The sequence below is a fragment of the Balaenoptera ricei genome, chromosome 4, assembly GCF_028023285.1.
Source record: "Balaenoptera ricei isolate mBalRic1 chromosome 4, mBalRic1.hap2, whole genome shotgun sequence".
Taxonomy (NCBI): domain Eukaryota; kingdom Metazoa; phylum Chordata; class Mammalia; order Artiodactyla; family Balaenopteridae; genus Balaenoptera; species Balaenoptera ricei.
The window spans coordinates 104,913,000-104,935,298 of NC_082642.1; the positions used below are offsets into that span (position 1 = coordinate 104,913,000).

The window sequence follows — 22,299 nt, forward strand, 5'->3', positions numbered from 1 at the left end:
AAAACCATACTCCTTATTAATGTCTTTTGAGAATTCTGTCCTGCAGTTTTGTTTCAAATAACTTTGCCAATGCTAAATAATGTGCTGTTTTCTTGCTTTAGTTGCTTTCTTTGTAAAACCCAAGAAGAAGAAAATTATATGCTACAATGTCACCTCTCTTTCAGAACTCCTTAAAGAGGAAAATGTTTTCTTCCTTGTTTGCCTTTTATTTTTTTTTAACGATTGAAACACTCTCTCTTTCTTGCTAATTGAGCCCATTCACCTGTGACAAATGCAAGCTGTGCTACAGTCAGGACAACACAAGTGTGTCGGCAGGGTCACTCACAGAATGCTCTTTGCCAGGGCAAAACTGCTGATGTTCCAGCATATTCTTAGCTGTTAAATTCTAGCAGGTGAGCATAAACAAATAGCTCTCTTTATTCAAGAAATAGAAGGAGTCGAGAGGGGAGTGGAGATGTGACAATTGCTATTTCCATCTTCTCACAAAGTCAACCAGATTCTGTACAGCAAATCCATTATAGATGATACATCTCTTCCACTGCAGACGCAGATTGACTTAAAGCTTCTTACTCATTTTTTAACTTAGTTCTCTATGCTGCTCCTTTACCTAGGCTCATCTAGAGCAAGGAAGTAAGGAGAAAAAAATCAAACAAAAATATAATCCACTACGGCTATTCATTATAATGATGCTCCCTTTCATAAATTCATTCTCCCATTCTCTATGTACCCTTTCACAGGCGCAACTTGAACTCCAAAAGCTCTTACAATTTGTGCCACTTACTTGTTCATTATTTACAATTGCGTCTTCAAAACATGATTCCTAATTCATCGGAAGTATTTGAAAGAGCTTTGTTACCTGAATAAGTGAGAAAATGGATGAAATAAATGAATGAATGAGTGAGAATCAATTTTTTCTCCCTAACTAGTCAACAAGCTCTTTGATGTTAGTTTCCAGATATTAACCTTTCCTTATATTTCTTTATAACTCAACAAACATACTTCCTTATCTTTCATTTATTAGCCATAGTTTTGAAAACAGTGCAGGTTTGAATAAAAATTTATTGGTTGTATTGTTTTCTAAAAGGTTTTATGATTTATAAAATCCTACTGAGTCACCGTATAGTCAATTGAAGATCTTTGCAAACATACTTCAACTCCATTTGAGAAGCCAGTGACACACCATTTTGTCCCTCAGAACAGTAAATGAAAAAGGTAAAATTAAACAAGAGAAACTAAAATCTATTGCATTCCTCTGACCAACAGACAGCTGGCAACTCCAGGAAAGAGCTCTTATTAATTAGGCTGCATTAATTAGATACACGGAGGAAGCCCTCATGGGGAGTAGTATGGTGTGCTGGAATACTGCTCTCACTCCTCATCCCCAACCACCCCGCTCCCATTGTGCCCTGACCTGAACTTGGCAGTACCTGACCTCCCCAAGTTCCAGGCCACGAATTTGCTCCCAGCAGAAATGATGAGGATTACGCTGGGGGCAAATGACCAGCCTGGAACAGCAAGAACTGTTCCCAGAGCTGAAGTGTTCTTATAAACAACACTGGAATTAGGTACCACATTTTTTTTAAACCCTGTTCTTGTTAAAGACATTAGTCATGAGGCTTCCTTAAGACCAACTGATGTGTTTCTAGAAGTTGAACCGTGTAACTGGTAATGTGAGAGTAAAACCATTAAAGAAAAAAGAAAAAGAGCAACTGTTGTCCATGAACTTGATCCTAGGCTGAAATCAGATCTCTGTACTAACCTTGGCATGCAAACATCAAATATTGCTGGGTGATATGCTGAAAACAGATTTGCCTTCCTTTGTGTCTATGCATGGTAAATCTGCCTTATCAGATCTTGTCTTGATTAAGCTGCTGCCATATAAATTTGTCTTTTAGATGTTTTACTCTTATCTTTCAAAGAGACTCTGTCCGTCCTCCAATTGGTTGCAAAACAGAATACAGTCCATACTGGAGACGCTTTATTAATACCTAGTTGCTACTGCTATTAACAAATTTAATGAAAGTCATGCCCTGAGTGTGTGTATATATACATTACATACATATAATAAATAAGTAAACACTTAGTTTACTAAGTAAACACTTATTTATTATAGGTATATAATATATATGTACACACACTCAGGGCATGGTCCAACCCACATACATTAACCTTCAAGTTCTAGAGCCACAGACAACTTTCCCCTTGCACATTTAATCTCTAACAATTATCTTTGTAAATATATTAATAGTCTACTTGTTTTAACTATATTAGTGATTGAACTTGCCTCTTGTTTGTTTTTAACATTAGCACTAAAGAGGTCTTATACTCAAGGAGGAAAAAAATTATTTTATTTGTTATATTGTCACTTGTATATTACTTCTTTTGTCATTCACTTAGGCAAATACCTTTGTTAAGTATTTCTTTGCTTCTGTTTGCATCCCTTTAATGTCTGTCCACTTCATTTCTACTTATTCCCCTTTGCCCCTTTCTCGTTTAGCTATTCTATAGCATCATGAAAGCATTAGACTAGATCAGAAGACATTCTAAGCCAGAATTTACCTCTACGTAATCGTGTGGCTTATTTCCTCCCTGTATCTGTTAACTACCTGCAAAATGAGGAGGTTGGACCAAATCAAAGTTGAATGTTAAATTCTGTGTGGGACTTCCCTGGTGGCACATTGGTTAAGAATCCACCTGCCAATGCAGGGGACACGGGTTCGAGCCCTGGTTTGGGAAGATCCCACATGCCACGGAGCAACTAAGCCCGTGTGCCACAACTACTGAGCCTGCGCTCTAGAGTCCGTGAGCCACAACTACTGAGCCCGTGTGCCACAACTACTGAAGTCCACACACCTAGCACCGGTGTTCCGTAACACAAGAAGCCACCGCAATGAGAAGCCCACACACCACAACGAAGACCAAAAGCAGCCAAAAATTAATTAATTAATTAATTAATTAATTTTTTAAAAAACAGTAGCAATATTGTAACAAGTTCAATAAAGACTTTAAAAAATATAAAAATAAAATAAAATAAAATTCTCTGTGTATGTGCGTTTTTCTTAGGAAGAAGAGTCATCCTTTATCAGTTTTTCACAGTATTTTTTAAACCACAGCCAGTGTACTACTTAGACTAGCCAATCAACATTCTCTTTTCTCTTATCTTCTAAAACAACCCAGACAATAAGAAAAGTCATTTTATCCAATTCAGCTTCAAAACGTGTTCATATATTCGAGAATGAAAACTCCCTATGATGTGTGTGTATTTTCCTTAGTTTGATTTTAAATTATTTTAATGCTATCAGGTAGGGAAATTCAGTAAGTATCAACAACAAAACCTATTAGAAACTATGTTTAAATAAATAAAATCTGGGTGATGTTGAGTGCCATTAACAGCCTTAAATAAAGAATGTAATACATAAAAATATATTTTAAAAATAAAAAGAAATACAGTGTCTTGAGGTGATGGAATACTATACAACAATGATGTTTCATCCAATTATTGATGACTTCAACTATACTATTATTAATGTTTGGAAAAATATGATGGTTGGACATGGTATTTATGTCAACATTTCAGAATTTAAAATATATGTTATTAAAGGCTAGCATGAGTTTGCAGATGGACATACAAAAACATACATATTTTATGGTGAAATGTGGCTTCTTCCCATAGTCTCACGGCCAGATGAAAATTATCTAGCCTGACCACCATGTAGCTTTACATGGTTAAGCAGGCCTGTCCTAAGGGACTACGGCCAGGAGGATGTTTACTGGTATTTCACAGGGTAGGACACGATGCTGCATGGATGGGAATTCTATTTTTCAACCCTGACTCTAAGCAGGAAGTGGCTGATCTTTCCAAGAGAAGTTTAAATCTCCTATGGCCACACTACACTGAACACAAATCCCTGCACAGAAAATGCATATACAGCCTGCTCACATTAGATAAACACACACACAATACTAATTCACGGCAATAACCAGTACTTTGCAGAGCATATTTCATGGAAATAAAGATGCAGTAAGCTCTACCTGGCAAATCCCAAGGAAACAACTATTAGGATTTCATGGAGAGATCAGCAGCTTGCCTTTATACGAGCAATAACCACCAGAGTGTAATGGGGGAAAAAAATAGCACACTGACAGTAGCAACAAAACCCATCCCATAAAATAGCTAGGGTTAACTAAACAAGACATATGCAAGTCCTATATCTAAGAAAAAAGACAGACAAAATTTATAAAACTTTTTCAAGGACAGAAAGGTGATTTGAAATTATCTCTGTGGAATGTAAGAAGAAATATTGCAAAGATATCTTCCCCAAATTAATCTATAAATAGAAGTAAATCCATTAAAATATAAAGTTTATTTTTAATATTACAAGTCAGTTCTAAAGTGTATGTAGACCACATGAAATCAAGTATCACGCCTCTTTCACTCTTCACCCTATATTTAGTACTTGGTATTGTTGGTAGCACATAACTAGCCTTTGACTGATAACTATAAATTGATTGAATAAATAAATGAATACAATCCAAGTAATTATAACAAGAGCCTACATACTTTTGAAAATGAATAACATTATCATATATCAGAATATTCCATGAGGTTATCCACTACCTACCATAACTGAGTAACATATTCCAGACTAGTACTCCCACCATAAACAACTATGAAAGTGGAACAAATAAATAAGGTAAATGTTTTCAGACATTGTACAAAGGATAGTGACATGTCACAATCCCTGAAAGAACGTAAAACCCCACTTATGTCCCAGCTCTCTGCCCAGGAGATAAATATACATAGAAAACAATATATAATTTTCATTATAAAGCATGATTTTAAGCCATCTCAGCAAATCCCTTCTTCAACTGAAGCACCCTCTGGATGTTGCTACACTGAGATCCAGTAGACCCTTAGTAGCCAATAGTGTCTAGCGTTTAGATGGGCAAAGAATGGTCAAATGCTCCCTTTACAGAATTCAGCTTTAATGAGCTTTATCTCTATCAGGTCTTTTATGTGTTACAATTTCATAGATTAAAATACATGTGATTTCTAAGGAATGACTGAGGTTAAGCTGTAGGATTCATTTCCAGATAAACCAGCAGTTGCTCTTCCAATAAACCTCCTCAGTTGTAAATGTTGCTTTTAGTATAATGTACTTCTAAACTGTTCCAGTGCTTGCATTCCCCAACCCCTATGAGATAAAGAAGTCAAGAACACTAATACATAGCTGGTTTTCCAGGTTATAAATCTTGTGGAAAGTGAAAAGAGCCTTATTTTGTCACAAATAAGAGACCTGGAGAAATAACTATCAGGACCAGTTTACTGGTCTTGGGGACTCTGAAGGATAAGAATTACTTAAGAAAGGAGAGAATATCAATTTCAGTCTCTGAACCACCTTTTCTTTGCTTCACCTCAAATTTAAGGCATTTAGTCTAAGACTGATAGTGTTTTCATCCTGGCTATAAATGTCATTCCTGGGCCTTGCCCTCCAGGGCATTCTTCATCCTTTCCAGCCTCTGCAATACATGGAGGCAGGACCGATTACAACAGGATGCATTGTATCCATTTATTTATTAAAATCAGCTGGTGTGGCTCAGCTATGCTATTCAGAGGCACCAGGGAAACTGGAAAGGTAGTAGAAGGAAAAGCCAGGATACTTCTCCATCCCCTTCCCACTCAAACTTGGGTAATGTCTCTGGCATTAACTGCATCTCCTATGTGGCTTCAGCTCTCATCAAACAGGTCTGCAGGGGTTTAACTGGGTGACTCCAACCTTCTGACCCCTTTAATCCTGCTGCCTCCCCTAACTGCTCTACCCTAATACTGGTGGTTGTGGCTTCCTCCTACTACGCACCTAAGTTGACTCACCATCCCATCTGCCTTCTATCCCATGTTTAATGGATGCCCTGCATATATTACTACTAATTTAAACACTTGGACAGGTTTCTACTTTCCTAGATGGACTCTGACAATCATTCTACACAATACACATCAAAATGAAATTCTGGGAGTTTCCTGCGAAGCAAAAGGCTTATTTTTCATCAGCACATAGTGAGACTACCCCCTTTAGATGACGTTTGTGGGGTTTGTTCATAGTTTTCACTTCCGCTGCTATGGACTCGGCACTTGCTAAAAGGAAACTGTGCTTCTCTTATTTCTGTTCTCACCTGCAGGTTTGAACTGAGAGACCTACAAATGTTGATCCCAGGATTTCCTAGAGCCTTTGACTTTAATACTAGCTTACTTTTGTAGATGTTTTACAGCTGCTTCTACAATTCTTACTGACTCCTACAAACAGTGGACTTCAGTTGTGTTTGGCTGACCAAAATTCTTTCCCCTATAGTCTGGTAACTAAAGATAGGTTTTCTATAGTGAACTGATTCCATATGCTGAATGGAAGAACCACTCCTCTCCTGACCACAGTGGTGGTCATATTACGGGAACTGGGCCAATGGGAAAAGCCCATACTCTTGACCACAGTGATTGGGTAAGAGACTGGCAAACTTAACAAGCAGGCCAGTCAGAGCCCATACTCCTATCCCCATGCTGGACTATTATGACTGCCATAGCTATTGGAAAAGACTGCCTCTTCCAATGGATCTGCTATGGCAGACCTGAAGATGCACTGCTCAGATCCTATGAGGAAAACATTTGCACAAGGTCTGTGGTCAGCAAACAGCCTTGAGTTATCAGTTCTTTCAGGATCTTACCTAAGTTTTGAAACTCACCTCCACCTGAGGTTATGCACTTCCCAGGCAGCCTACATCCAGTGACTGAGCAAGGTGGGGGGTATAAAGGCTCATTCATTTTGCCTGAAAGTGGGAAACTGACAAACTATGTTTCTTAGTTCTCAGTAGGCTTGAGGCCTTATCAGGCATGAATTCTAGTCTGACGAAAAACATGGCAACCCACGACCCAGACCCCTTAGATCGAAAGTCTAGCTCACGACTATAGGCAGGCCATTAAGGTGAGCACAGATGGTATCTAAGATTAAGAAGAATTTAGGTTGGATATTAGAGGAGGGAGAAATAAGGACCAATTATGACCCCCCGAGACCAATGTCAGTGGCAGGGGCTGTGGTTCTTCCCCCTAAACGCTCTCCCAAATGTAGGTTTAAGAAGTAGAGCTGAGCCGGACAACAGGCAAAGTGTAGCAGACATGAAGATCCCCTCTGAGGGCAAAAATTCTGCCCGATTGTACAGTCAGTAGACATCTTCCAGCCGTCAGCCCTTTCAGGGTCTGATGCAGCTCTCTAGCCACAGAGATCCACCTTGCCGGAGGTCACACAGTTTCCAGGGCAGCATGCTTCCAGTAACGGAGTGAGGCAGAGGTATAAATGCCCGGCTATTGGGGCCTGATGTGAGACAACTCTGGAAGACAACACTCACTCCAAATTTCCTCACCAGACTGGTTGAGGCTTTGCCAGAACTGAATTTCAGCTTGACAGCTCCCTCTGCCCAATCCTGTTTCCCCCTCTTCCTCTCACAGGTGTTGATTCCTAATAAACAGCATGTACCACAAACTCCATCTTTGTATCTCCTTATGCAGAATGCAACCCGTGACTGCTGCTAAGCAAATGGGTGAGATTGTTGGACCCCTGGCCATCATCTGTCCAGCACTTCCAAGTGATAAAGTGAAACTGATACTGATGACATCATTTGAGCTCCACATTATGCCTGAATCCATGCCTAGAGCCAAACAGGCTCCTGGACTTTGTGGTTTTGGAAGCCAGCAAACTTAAATTATTATTATTGATCCTACCTGTATTGTGCATAGGCGATTTTAAATATATTTCTATCACTTACAACTAGACAGTCTTGATTGACAAAATACAAAGACTACTGAATTTATTAAAAAATGAAGATCAACTATGACTATCTATGAAAGAAACAGAATTTCATTCCACCATGGTCTGTCCCAAAAAGCTGATGTTGGGCTTAGTCTATTCTATTCCTGATTCAATTATGAGAAAACAATCATTATCACCATTTACCTCTACAAGGTACTTGGTTTTTAACCATTTCCCAGGGAACATCTGCCCAGCTCTTAAAATACTGTTTAAAAAAACATTATGGGCATAACGAATAGGTGGCCTCCTACCTGGCTGTAAAGCCCAGTAGATAAGCAAGAGCAGTAAAAGCAATAAATTATACAGAAGGCTTAACATGCCTTCACAACTGACAGGCAGGTGAGTCTATTTCCAACATACTGTATAGTTTATAAGTAGCCTTGAGGGATGGTTTTTTGACACTTTATTATCTAAATACATACAGCAACCACATGAATAAAGAAAACACCCAGTGGGAGGAATCTTGAAAACAGTCATAAATGTCACTTAGAGTTTCTATTTGAAATGCCAATTTTCAAAAACGGAAGGATGGAAAATAAAGTATAATACTAAAATTTAACAACCACAAAGCACAACAGACAAACCACATTATAAACCCTAGTAGATTATTATTATTATCCTATATTTATAAGTAACAATTGTACATAGTATAGGTGAAGCAAATTGCTCAAAGTAACAATGAATAAATTATGGACCTGAAAATTGTTGTCAGTCTCTCTATCAATGGGGCCAAGAGCAATGTTATCAGGCTGGTCTCACTGCACTATTCTATGTGGCCCCTGGAGCCCAGGATATGTGACTTGTTCTCTCTGGGGTGGTACAAATGATATCCTTGCTAAGCTCAGCTATAGGGCTAGAAGCACCCTGGTCTGGAGGAAGCTGCACGGTTCACAACTGACTAGGTACCCTGGGTTTGTTTATGAAAGAGGAATAATTATAAATATCTTGCCTAAGTAAGCATTAATGAGAGAGTAAATCTGATTACACCAAATGATGTGTACAAGAATGTCCACAGAAGCTTTTTTCATAATATCCTCCAACTAGAAACAACTGAAATATCCATCAATAGGGGAATGGATACATAAGCTGTGGAAGTTCATACAGTGGAGTACTACATAGCAGTAAAAAAGAAAGAAAGAAAGAAAAGGAAGAACTGAATGAACAGGCAAAACTGACAACAGAAATCATAATAGTGGTAACTTGAGAAGGCTGAGATTTGATTGAGGAGGGTATAAGGGAAGCTTTGGGTGATGGCCATATGTTATATCTTGACCTAAGTGGTAATCACTTGGATATGTGTGTAAAATTTTCCTTGAGCTGACACTCAAGGTTATGGTACTTTATTCACTTTATTTTAAGTATGGTAAAAATCAGCCACAAAGTTTGGTTTTAAATCTGCTCTGAATCATTTGACCAAGAACACACTGACTGATGTGACATGCCAGAGTAGCACAGAGAACCTCCGGGACCATATATGTAAATATATAAACACTCTACTTAAACTCATTCATCCTGAATATGCACTGACTTTCGTATCTTTGAGATGACATGTTCTTAACAGAACATGAATTTTGAATTGTTGATTCAGTTTCAGTAACAGACTTTCAGACTTGTCTGTGTTCTGAGATTCTTCAGCTGTGTAATCAGAAACATGTATTTATAAACAAACCAGAAATAACATATAATATATACTCATTAGTAATCATATCAGCTAGTAACCCCACATAGGTTCATATCACTTTATACAACAAATGGATTATTTTAAAGTGAGGTAAAAATTCAATCTTTTTATAAATGGAAGTCAATTTGAACTCCACTTTCAAAATTTATCTTTGCTCATTTCTCCATCCAACTCAACCCCCAAACTGAAGCAATGAACTCTCTGAAACTGCTTAAATATTATGCTTCTATATTCCTTTAATAAAACTTACTGTTTTATGAGCTTCTCCCTTTTTTTCAATCTGCTCAAAACTATTCCACTGAGTACCAAAGACAGTTTGCTTTCTTCTGTTTTGTTTTTCTCATTAGGGTGTTTGGTAGTGAGTGACTAGAAGAACAAAAAGACCAAGTAGAAATCATTCAGAGCCAGGCCCCCAACTCTGAGCCAGACACCATTTATAAGGCTTGCTAATCCCAGGCTTTACTAGAAAATGTTGATTATTAGAGGTTTAGGAGTCTGAAAGTCTTGTTAACAACCTCCCTAAGCTGACTGAGAACTTGGGAAAATTGCAATCTCTTTCTAGACTGCATTTTAAACAAACTTCTCCCTGACTGCTTTTCAGAGCTAAATCATTTCTGCGCTTGGAAAACTGAACAAACAACTTATTTCTGGCCTTGCAAAGGTCTCTTCTTTGTTTGGGTGGTTGGTGGCATTTCAGCTACCATATGTCATCCACGTTTTGGGACTGTAGAATTTCCCAGGCCATCCTTGAAAACAAGACCAGACATATTTTTGTGATGAGAAATGATGTGTTATATTGAGCCTTCTATGCCCCATGCTAGATTAAAACAAATCTGTTCAATGGCCAACAGGCACCTGAAAAGATGCCCAATATTGCTAATTATTAGAGAAATGCAAATCAAAACTACTGATACAATGAGGTATCACCTCACACCAGTCAGAATAACTATTATTAAAAAGTCTTCAAATAATAATTGCTGGAGAGAGTGTGAAGAAAAAGGAACCCTCCTACACTGCTGGTGGGAATGTAAATTGGTACAGCCACTATGGAGAACAGTATGGAGGTTCCTTAAAAAACTAAAAATAGAACTACCATATGATCCTGCAATCCCACCCCTGGGCATATATCTGGAGAAAACTCTAATTCAAAAGATACATGCACCCCAATGTTCACAGAGCACTATCTACAATAGCCAAGACATGGAAGCAACCTAAATGTCCCTCAACAGATGAATGGATAAAGATGTGGTATATATATACATACAATGGAATACTACTCAGCCAAGAAAAGAAATGAAATAATGCCATTTGCAGCAACATGGATGGATCTAAAGATCATCATATTAAGTGAAGTCAGTCAGACAAAGACAAATATCACATGATATAACTTATATGTGGAATCTAAAAAAAATGATACAAACGAACTTATTTCCAAAGCAAAAATAGAGTCACAGACACAGAAAACAAACTTGTGGTTACCATGGGATAAGGGCGGGGGAGACATAAATTAGGAGTTTGGGATTAACATAAACACACTACTATATATAAAATGGGTAAACAACAAGGACCTACTGTATAGCACAGGGAACTATACTCAGTACCTTGTAATAACCTATAATAGAAAAGAACCTGAAAAAGAACATATATATATATATGTATGTATAACTGAATCACTTTGCTGCACACTTGAAACTAACACAACACTGTAAATTAACTATACTTCAATAAAGAAAAAACTATTCAAAAATTTATGATGACCTGATATGCATTAAAACTTCACTCAGAGCAATATAATTTTGACTCTCTGTTAGGGAAAGAATTGAATCTTTCATATACTTTATTCTATGTGAGGGTCGAAAAATATTATTACTTATTGACAATGAAAATAATATGTAATTATTACAATGCTAGATATATCAGAAGTGTCCAATACATTCTCATTGATTGACCGACATGTAAATGAACTGTGTGATTCTTTATATTTTACAGATTGGATAGTTCAGGAAACACATTATTCATTCAACAAAGAACTAAAAGATTAGTGCTTAAATGTCCAGCTTGATTGTTCTGTCCATCCTTCTTTGGCTTGAGAGACAGGCTATGTAACTTAGATTTAACTAATCAGCAGTTCTATACACTTGACCTTCCATAATACAAATGAAGTAGAAGCAAGATACGTACACAACAGAAATGACAAGTCAACATCTAACCCCCAAAATCTACACAAAGAAGCATTTTTAGCACTAAACTGTATGTTGTTCAAGTTTCTATACAAAGGAAAAAAAGGGGGGCCTGGTCCTGGCCCTATAGGAGATTACAGTACACTGAATTCTGGTCTCTGGAATCAAAACTATTAAAGAATAAGGTGATAGTAATATACAATGTTCAAAGGCGAATGTGCTTTGGGTTGAAGCTGAATGAATGCATGATTGAAGTGGATAGGGAGAGAGAGGTCAGGGAACTTGTTTATGTACCCTGATGTAGGGAAGAAGTTGTTGGGTTTTTTTAAATGCTGTTTTGTTTTGGCTTTGCTTATTTTGTTTTTGCCCTTTAATCTCAGTTTAGTCCTCATACTCTACCAGTTTTCAAAAAGGGATCTTCTTCCAACAAGAAAGCTCACCAATTCAATATAATTATCTGAACTTGATATAGCATCTGCAGGATATTATATTAGATAATTTTCCTTTTTAATGTCCAATTTACATAGACTGGCCAAGATCTTGGTGATTTAAGCTGTATTGATACCCTTTGGAAAAAGACTTGCCTACATGAATAACAGCTTTATTTTTGGTCACACTGCTCAGCGCCAAATTGGAAAAGTCTATAGAGAAATCTTCCCAACACTGGCTTCCTGAAATTAAGTAAATTTCATGAACTCCTAAGTGGTTATTCTAATATCTGAATAGGTAGCTACATAGACATTTCTGATTAACTCACTGACACTCCTGATTAGTATTGAATCAGTTGTTGTTCATCGGGAAAACAGAAGCCACCCTATGAATCATGGATCTAAAGGGTTTTATGAAGAATCAGGGGCTTACATTTTTCTTAGAAGAAATGGGAGAACAGAGGTCAGGGAAGCTTCCACCAAAAGTTAAGAGAGGGACTTCCCTGGTGGCTCAGTGGATAAGAATCCACCTGCCAATGCAGGGGACACTGGTTTGATCCCTGGTCCAGGAAGATCCCACATGCTGCGGAGCAACTAAGCCAGTGTGTCACAACTACTGAGCCTGAGCTCTAGAGCCCGTGAGCCACAACTACTGAGCTCATGCACCACAACTACTGAAGCCCACATGCCTAGACCCCATGCTCCACAACAAGAGAAGCCACCGCGAGAAGCCCACACACCGCAATGAAGAGTAGCCCCCGCTCGCCACAACTAGAGAAAGTCCACGCACAGCAACAAAGACCCAACGCCACCAAAAATAAATAAAATTAAATCTTTAAAAAAAAAAAAAAAAGTTAAGAGAGCTGCCTCTGAAAATTAGAGAGGTTGTCTCAGCCCAAAGCACTAAAACTACTGATAAAAGGTTTTGCCTAGAAGTTGCTGCAATTCTATAGTATCTCCGAGAAGGTCCTATGAACTGACTTTGAGTGAATCCACTTAGCTGGTGGTTCTCAAGAGCTGAGCTCTTAAGAATATGTCCTTTCATGGGAAAGCTCAAATCTGGGACTCCACAAGGAAGAAGATTCTGGGAAATATGGTTCCCAGCTTCTTTGCTTAAATTCAGATGCGACTTTAGACAGGAGTGCCCGATGCCCAGTGGACTGCAGATGGTACAGCACAAGTCCCCCTCAAATTATGCATCACTTTCTAAAATAATGCTCATGATAAGGTGTTACTGCCTTAAAAGGACATTCGTGTTCTATTTAAAAGGGAAGAAGATTCTGAGGAGAAAAAAAGTGTGAGAAACACAGCATATTTTAACACTGGCTTTGGAAATTAACAATGAACGATAGCATAGAAAAAGCACTTAAAAGCTGAGGAGGAAAAAACATGTTTGACTTTATTTAATCCAACACTTCCACACTTATTGGATCAAAGAGTTCGTTTTCTCTTCATGTGGCACTTCTTAACAAGGTTCCACAGTAAGCTTTTATATAAACCCTATTCCAGCAGATGTTTTCAGCATCCTTCAAGATTATTAATCTAACTACGGTTAAATGACGCACACTGACGAATGCATTTATCTCTTCTCCCTCCTGACACTCTACTGAAATCACCATATTGGGATTTTTCAAGCATAAGCCCCCAAAACTAAAGGAACTAGAAAGAAAAACATCAGAGATGACAGATTTTAACAGTTTTAAAAGATGGATAATAAATGTAAAATCAGTAACTAGGGAATATCATTTAAGATATTTAACAATTAGCATGACCTGGGCAATAGCCAATCAGAGGAGAAACCAGGAAAGTTTAGAGCTAGGTCTTGGTAGCCCCCCACTGGGCTAGACAGTAACACTTCCACTGATGGATGGTGGAGAGTCAAAAGCCCCAGTTATACAATTTGGCGCCATGAGAGGTGGGGAGTACTCAGTAGGTTAGGCGTTGAAACTATTTATGAATTGACACAGAAGTATTTCGAGGGTTTAACAGTTGGTAAAGCATTCCAGGAAGAAGGCATTCTAATCAGAGAGATGAAAGTCTTAAACTCTGTATGTGTAAAATACAGTTTCAGTCTATATCACAGAGTTGCTGTGACCTGCCAAGAGGTTCTACTGACCCTAGAAGGAAATTATGTGGCAAATATGCCAGTGCTTTATAAGCTACAAAATGCTATACACATACTATTTATTATGTTAAATATGTTATTATTTCTCCTACAACTGCCAGCATGGTGCTTGCTTCCTAAAATTAAGAAATTACTAGAAAACTTTAGACCCTTTTTCCCGTTTTACCCCAAAGAACTGTTTCATGCTCACAAACAAGAATGAAAAAATATATTTACAGCAAGAACATATGCTCTAAGTGATTCTTCAAATGTATTCTCAGTAAACAAAGCTAATCTTTCTTGAACTAGCACGGCAACCTTAACACCTCCAGGATTTCTATCAGAATAAACTCTTATCTTCTGGAAACACCTTTCCTCAAATATTAGTAGCCAGATGCTCCTCTGCCATGACCCTTCCCACATGCACACACACAAGCCACACACACGCCTGCCATCTTTGCCTCTCCTGACCCTTTCAATAAACGTGTGCTGGCTCATTCTTCAACAAACTCATGCCCCAGCGACTTTGAAGGGCTGTCCTCAAGCTAAAGATTATTTTGAAGGGGCAAGGAGGGAAATCTTTGTTTTTGTTGCTTTGCTCCTGAGCTTTTTTTCTTTTACAAAACACCCCATTTTACCCAGGATTCTTGACTTTACTCTGAAAAATTACAGTAAAAATTAAAGATTGTTAAGGTTGAATACTTGACATTTTCTTGGTAATAATTCACAATAATTTAAAGGCATTATTAGATTTTCTAGCTGCTTGTAGAAGGACAACTAAGGTGAAAGTTTAAGTGGGCTGCTGGTTGAAAGTGAAATCAGTTTACCATCCTCTGCATTCACGTATTAATTTAATCTCAATAATTCTGCTAACACTAGACAAAATGCTTTCTCTCTTTTGTTTTTGTTTTTGTTTTTATCATTTACATTTTATCACTAATTTTTGGCCACACTGACCTCTCACGATCCTGCCATCTTACAGCGCTTCCTATCGGTATCACACATTTTACCTTATAACTAAAGATGACACTGAATTATTGCCTATGCTTTCATCTTCATGGACCAGTTCTCCCATGAGATTTTTTTTTTTTCAACTTTATTACAAGGGATTGGCTAGTACAATGGTGAGGGCTGGCTAAGCAAGTCCAAAGTGCATAAGACAGGCAGTCAGGAAGGGAAGATGACACTCAGGGGGGGAACTCCACAGGCACAAACTGAAGCTCTCTGTTCACAGGTGGTGGTCAGGAAGGAAGATCCAGAAGGAAGGGAGCAATTACAGAGCCAGAAGCTATGTGGAGTCCTGGCTTTAGGGAAATCCTAGGTCCTCTTTTAAAGGCTTTCACTCAGATTAATTTAGGCCCACCCCAGGTATTCTTCCTTTTCATTAATTTAAATTCTAATGATTAGGGACCTTAACCACATCTGCAAAATCCCTTCACAGCAGCACCCAGATTAGGGTTTTAATGACTTAGAAGTTATGCATATGCTACAAAATGACCACTGTCTTTGTAGTCTCATGAGAGGATATCTTTTGCAAACTGCCCTACCCAGACAGATACGAGATAGAGAATCCTGGGGACTGTAGTTCAGTCAAGCCAAATTAACATCAAAAAGCCATCACACTGAACATGTGGTATGTAGGACATAATTGACACGATTGCTGCTCTTAAAGAAGAAATCAAGGCTTATGTAAATATAATAATTTCCTAGCTTCCCAAATGCCTGCCTCTGTGCTATATACATAAACAGATACACAATAAACACTTAAAGAAATAATTGGTGGTCTTGGCTAATTTCTACTCAATTTGATTATAATTGATTTGAGCACTCAACAGGTTTGATGAGTACATTGTTTTGTCTGCATAAAATGATCTGATGGGAAGCAAGAACTGAATTAATAGCAACATTGTTTTTCTCACCTCTTTTTCTATTAAATACACACTAAATGGTTCTTTATGAAAGCAGCATAAAAAATACTCTTATTTTAATTTAGTATGTTTAACGGAAGCAGGCTATTTCAAATTCATAGTATAAGCCATCAATAAGAATTATCAAAATAACTGAAAAAATAGTATAACCCATCCTTTGAAGTCAATGGTATAATTCATCCATTCATTCAATAAATATTTATCAAGTGCCTTCTGTGTGCTATCATGGTTCCATGTGCTGGAGATACAGTTGAGGAAAAAACAAAGTTTCTGCACATATAGAGGATACACATGTGGGAGGTGACAAAAGAAACATGTGAACAGTTTAATACAAGTGAACAGTTCAACATACAAAAATATCAATTAATATGGGCAGATTCAATAACTCTGGGCCCAAAATTTTTCATGGCCCTCATTTTAAAAAATAAAATAAAACACACAAAACCGATCAATACGAAATTGGATATACACTGCCTGTGCACACCACCAAAGATGACCTGGGTTAGAGATTTTGAACATTTCACATAGCATAGCATGGAGGGTGCTTCTTAATAAGGGTAAACAAAAGCTTCCAAGGACTTGCCCTAAAATAATTCTCCAAGTTCCGGTAATGGTGAGAGCACATGTATCTAGTAAGAAATCTATACCTTTCAATGTTATACATACCCAAAACTCTCATTTCTATCATCTTTAAAAGGCAAATCTTCTCTGATTTCACATTAGTAACACAGAAAAATTGGAGGTACTTTAAATTTCATGGCAATATCCATAAATACTGAAATTCTGGTATCTCACTGGATTCGAGTGAGGATTAAACTGATGCCATTGAAGAAATATGTCTTCCCTGTACTAAAAATGAAAATTCAAATTTTTTCATAATGAGTTTACACAAGCTGAGTAACACTAATAAGTTCTTTTTCTTTCTTTTCAAAAATATGCTTATTAAAAGAAGAAATAACTACCTTTCCTTAAAACAGTAGAATGAACTTTTATATACAATGAATAATACTTACTACTTGGAATAAAGGAAACCTTAATACTATTATAAACAAATTAAAAAATTAGATGCCCATTAATACTTATTTAGAATGGAAAAATAAATAATAAATCTTACAAAGCTGACACTCAAAAAATCACAAAATTCACGAAAATGCCATAATCTTTTTGTTAATTAACTTCCTAACACATTCTACAATTCATTCTTTCTTTATCTATTTTTTTATTTATTTTTGGCTGCCTTGGGTCTTCATTGCTGCACGCAGGCTTTCTCTAGCTGCGGTGAGCAGGGGCTACTCTTCCTTGCGGTGCGCAGGCTTCTCATGGCAGTGGCTCCTCTTGTTGTGGAGCACGGGCTCTAGGCACGTGGGCTTCAGTAGCTGTGGGACGCAGGCTCAGTAGTTGTGGTTCACAGGCTCTAGAGCGCAAGCTCAGTAGTTGTGGCACATGGGCTTAGTTGCTCTGTGGCATGTGGGATCTTCCCGGACCAGAGCTCGAACACGCGACCCCTGCATTGGCAAGCGGATTCTTAACCACTGCACCACCAGGGAAGTCCCTCTACAATTCATTCTTTACTATATTTTTTGACTACATACTCTAACAACTACGAAAATTATTTTGTATTATTTGGCCATGTTTTCTATATGAAAAAAGTTTTAATTCAGGTTTTCCTCTGACATGGTTGATCAAAATTTGTGGATTTTTTTTCACTATTATCGGTTATCTAGTAATGTTTATTTCAACTTCACAACTCATTATTGGTAATGTCATGTAAATTTCTGTAGCATATTATAAGTTTCTTGCTGAAACACAGAAAATATAATAAGTCTATTTTACATAACTCCCATCAAAAAAGAAGACAGACTTTTCATTATGTAATTGTTATATGATGTATTATCAAGTATATTCCTGATAAGACAGCATTTCTATTTTAATTAGGCATCCATGGGAACTGCACCCTCCAATTACAATTTTATAATCTGGTGATTAAAATACTTTTCCATAAATTAGCTTCTGGTGCTTTATATTTCAAACATTGTTTCTTCCCGACTACCCTCGTAATTCCTGTTTCAAGCACTGTGAGACACACTCATATTAACCCTGCTCCTCCATTCCACGAATGTCAATTGTATGCCCAACTCAACTTCCCCTTAGCTGGACCCCAACAATGCCTGCAGCCACTCTAATGTCACTTGTCAGAGAGGAAAATGAGATATATGATGATGGTTAAAAAAAAAACTTTATTTTATAATTTTTACAAAAATATAGGGCCAAGCAAGAGGCCCAGAGTAATGAGGGCTAAGGTTAGTAAGGCAATTTGGCAGAGAATGTACTGTTATTTTTTTGTAATTTTTGTTGATTTATGCTGTCATATCCCAGGTTTCTTCCCTAATTACACTGGTCTTATTGATCTTTGTCTGTGACAGAACTGCTAATGGTGTAGAGCTGGTTCTTGTATTGCTACAGACTTTACACACCACGGGACACAATCTGGGTCAAGTCAGTCTCAAATCCAGGACCTTCATTTTATTAGTACCTTTGAGTAGACTAATATATTTGAAATATTAAGTCATGTTTTTCTTCCATTTTGGTCCCCCGCCCCATCTTCCTCCACAATGACTAAGTAGAGGGATATGGCAGAGCTAAGTGAAAAACAAAGTCTCTCCCCAGCTCTGTTTTCCAAAAGCCTAAGGTCCTGACGGGAGCTGGTGAATTAAGAAGACTATTCCTAATCTCAAAACTCAGAGAAACAATAATAGACAAGAATTCTGCCTCTGGTCACTAGACAGAAAACATTCCTCCATTAAAGAAAGAAAAGAGAGTTGGAGGGGACGTGATGAGAGTGTAGGGATCAGACACGGAAGTGGAAGGGGCGAGGAAAAGTGACATGAGCCTTGATTTCTGGGCCCTGTGTCCTGTTCTAGACAAATCTCTGGAGAGTCACCAAGATCCCAGAGAAGAGAAGATGCACAGAGACTCTGGGAAGATGTGTGTCAGCATGGTGGTGAGTTCAGTGCCTACACAGCATGGGATCCCATATGCCCACACAGACCACTGAAGGGGCCAACCGGACAGGAAAGAGAGATGTGTCAGACATGACCTGTGTGGACTAAGGACTAGGTAGGAAGATGGACATCGATGCAGATAATTGTGAGAACAAATGACATGAAGAGCCTACTCTCCTAAGAGAGAGTAGAGGGGATTCTTTTTTAATCCTTCCAGTTTTATTGAGATATAATAGACATACAGCACTATATAAGTTTAAGGTATACAGCATAATGATTTGACTGACAAACATCGTGAAATTATTATCACAATAAGTTTAGAAAACATCCATTATCTCATATATCTATATATGAGATACAAAATAAGCAAAAAAGGAAACAAATTTCCTTGTGATGAGAACTCTTAGGATTTACTCTTAACTTTCATGTACAACATACATCAGTGTTAATTATATCAATCATGTTGTACATTACATCCCTAGTACTTATTTATCTTATAACTGGAAGTTTGTACCTTTTGATCACCTTCATCCAATTCCCCCTCCCCCGGCCCCCTCCTTCTGGGCTATGAGTTTGTTTCTTTGTTTAGGTTTTTTTGAAGTATAATTGACCTACAAGCACAATGTTAATTCCTGGTATACAACATAGTGATTCAATATTTCTATACATTACAAAATGATCACAATAACTCATCTGTCATCATATAAAGATATTACATTATTATTGACTGTATTCCCCTGTACAGTACTGTATGCTGTACATTTCATACCCATGACTCATTTATTTTGTAACTGGAAGTCTGTACCTTTTAATCTCCCTCACCTATTTCTCTAATTTCTTCCACCCTGCCAGACTGGCAGACTACAAATAGATATCAAATCAAGATATAAAATATATAAGAATTATAAATAGAATTATAAAAGAATTATAGATAGAATTAAGAATTAAAATAAGAAAAACAACAACAAAAATTATACATGTGCACACACACAAATATATCTTGCTTACCTGAACTGTGCCCTGAAGAGCAAGCATATCTTCTACATCTGGTTATCAGAGGTGTAGAAGGTGGAATGAATGCCATTCCACTGCAGGCATTCAAAAAATGGCTTTCCCTAAGAAAAATCAAAGAGTTTATTAGTGAAACAAAAATCTCAAAATTCTCAAGGGAATTCTAGGTAACTTTCAGTAATTCAGACAAGTTTCTTTCATGAGGAGAGACATTAATATTAACACATTCTGGGTCTATGTCTGATGGTATATTTCACACTCGAAGTGGGAAAAGGTGTGTTTAAGTATTCACCTATTACTATAAAAGCTAGGCCTTCATTACAACATCTAGCCTTAAAATTGTCATTAACGAGCTAGTTTTTTTAATTACGAACATAACGAGAACGTTGATATTAATTTTAAATATATTAGCTATATTCTGGATCAAATGACTTTTTATGAGGCTCATATTATCTTAGCCCTTAAACTTGCATACATTTCATAGAAGATTAAAACATCAATTTTAAATTGGCAAATATGCTAGGTCACTAACTGAATGTGTCTAATTTGGCTGATAATCAAAGGCATATATAGTTCATTTTTTTCAGAATTGCATTCAATTACCTGAAACTACAATTTCAAGCCAGTTGGATGCACTGGCTATACTCTCACTACCCTCTCATAAATGGTCTCCACAGAGCCTCACTTACAAGAGATATACTGAGGGGAATTCATACCTATATAAAATAAATTCAATCAAGAGATATGTTTCACCTGCGGCCTCATCAAACGTCCTCCATCAAAAAGTCACCTGCAAATGCTCAACATCATTAATCATTAGAGAAATGCAAATCAAAACTACAATGAGATATCAGCTCACACCGGTGAGAATGGCCACCATCAAAAAATCTAGAAACAATAAATGCTGGAGAGGGTGTGGAGAAAAGGGAACCCTCTTGCACTGTTGGTGGGAATGTAAATTGATACAGCCACTATGGAGAACAGTATGCAGGTTCCTCAAAAAACTAAAAATAGAACTACCATATGACCTAGCAATCCCACTACTGGGCATATACCCTGAGAAAACCATAATTCAAAAAGAGTCATGCACCAAAATGTTCATTGCAGCTCTATTTACAATAGCCAGGACAGGGAAGCAACCTCAGTGTCCATCAACAGATGAATGGATAAAGAAGATGTGGCACATATATACAATGGAATATTACTCAGCCATAAAAAGAAACAAAATTGAGTTATTTGTAGTGAGGTGGATGGGCCTAGAGACTGTCATACAGAGTGAAGTAAGTCAGAAAGAGAAAACCAAATACCGTATGCTAACACATATATATGGAATCTGAATAAAAAAAATTTTTTTTTAAAGAAAATGGTCAGCAGAACCTAGGGGCAAGACGGGAGTAAAGATGCAGACCTACTAGAGAATGGACTTGAGGACACGGGGAGGGGGAAGGGTAAGCTGGGACGAAGTGAGAGAGTGGCACGGACATATATACACTACCAAACGTAAAATAGATAGCTAGTGGGAAGCAGCCGCATAGCAGCGGGAGATCAGCTCGGTGCTTTGTGACCACCTAGAGGGGTGGGATAGGGAGGGTGGGAGGCAAGGAGACGCAAGAGGGAAGAGATATGGGGACATATGTATATGTATAACTGATTCACTTTGTTATAAAGCAGAAACTAACACACCATTGTAAAGCAATTATACTCTAATAAAGATGTTAAAAAAAAAAAAAGTTACCTGGAGACTTGACGACAGAAGCTAGACAGATCCCTGGTTCGGGTGTACCACAGACACGCGGGCACCCAGTTCCCCGAGGCCACAGGCACCGCCGAGACAAGCTGCAGGGCCACATTTAGCCCTGGGAAAAAACCTGGAGGACCTACTCCACGCGCGCAAGAAACTCAGGCGGAGCCTCAAGTGCCGGAAGCCCTGGCTTCACGTGGACTATAGACGTCGTACGCCTGCGCCTGCGCCCACTGCACCCGCACGAGTGCAATGAGCAGGCGCAGCGCCTGGTCAGTGACCCGGCGCCTGCACGGATCAGCGCGTGCAGCCCGCGCCTCCGCCTAGTGATGGGCACAGGTACCACCTCCGCCCCCCGCCCCACAGCCCGC

At 38.1% G+C, this 22,299-nt stretch overlaps 1 long non-coding RNA gene across 1 annotated transcript; it reads right to left on the minus strand.

Annotated features, from left to right (window-relative positions):
- Positions 1–780: 780 nt before the first annotated feature.
- On the minus strand, positions 781–22,221 carry LOC132365445 (uncharacterized). Its single transcript, XR_009503101.1, has 3 exons — positions 21,923–22,221; positions 20,185–20,291; positions 781–856 (listed from the first exon to the last, which is right to left on the minus strand). It is a non-coding gene; the product is annotated as an uncharacterized LOC132365445 (long non-coding RNA).
- Positions 22,222–22,299: the final 78 nt, after the last annotated feature.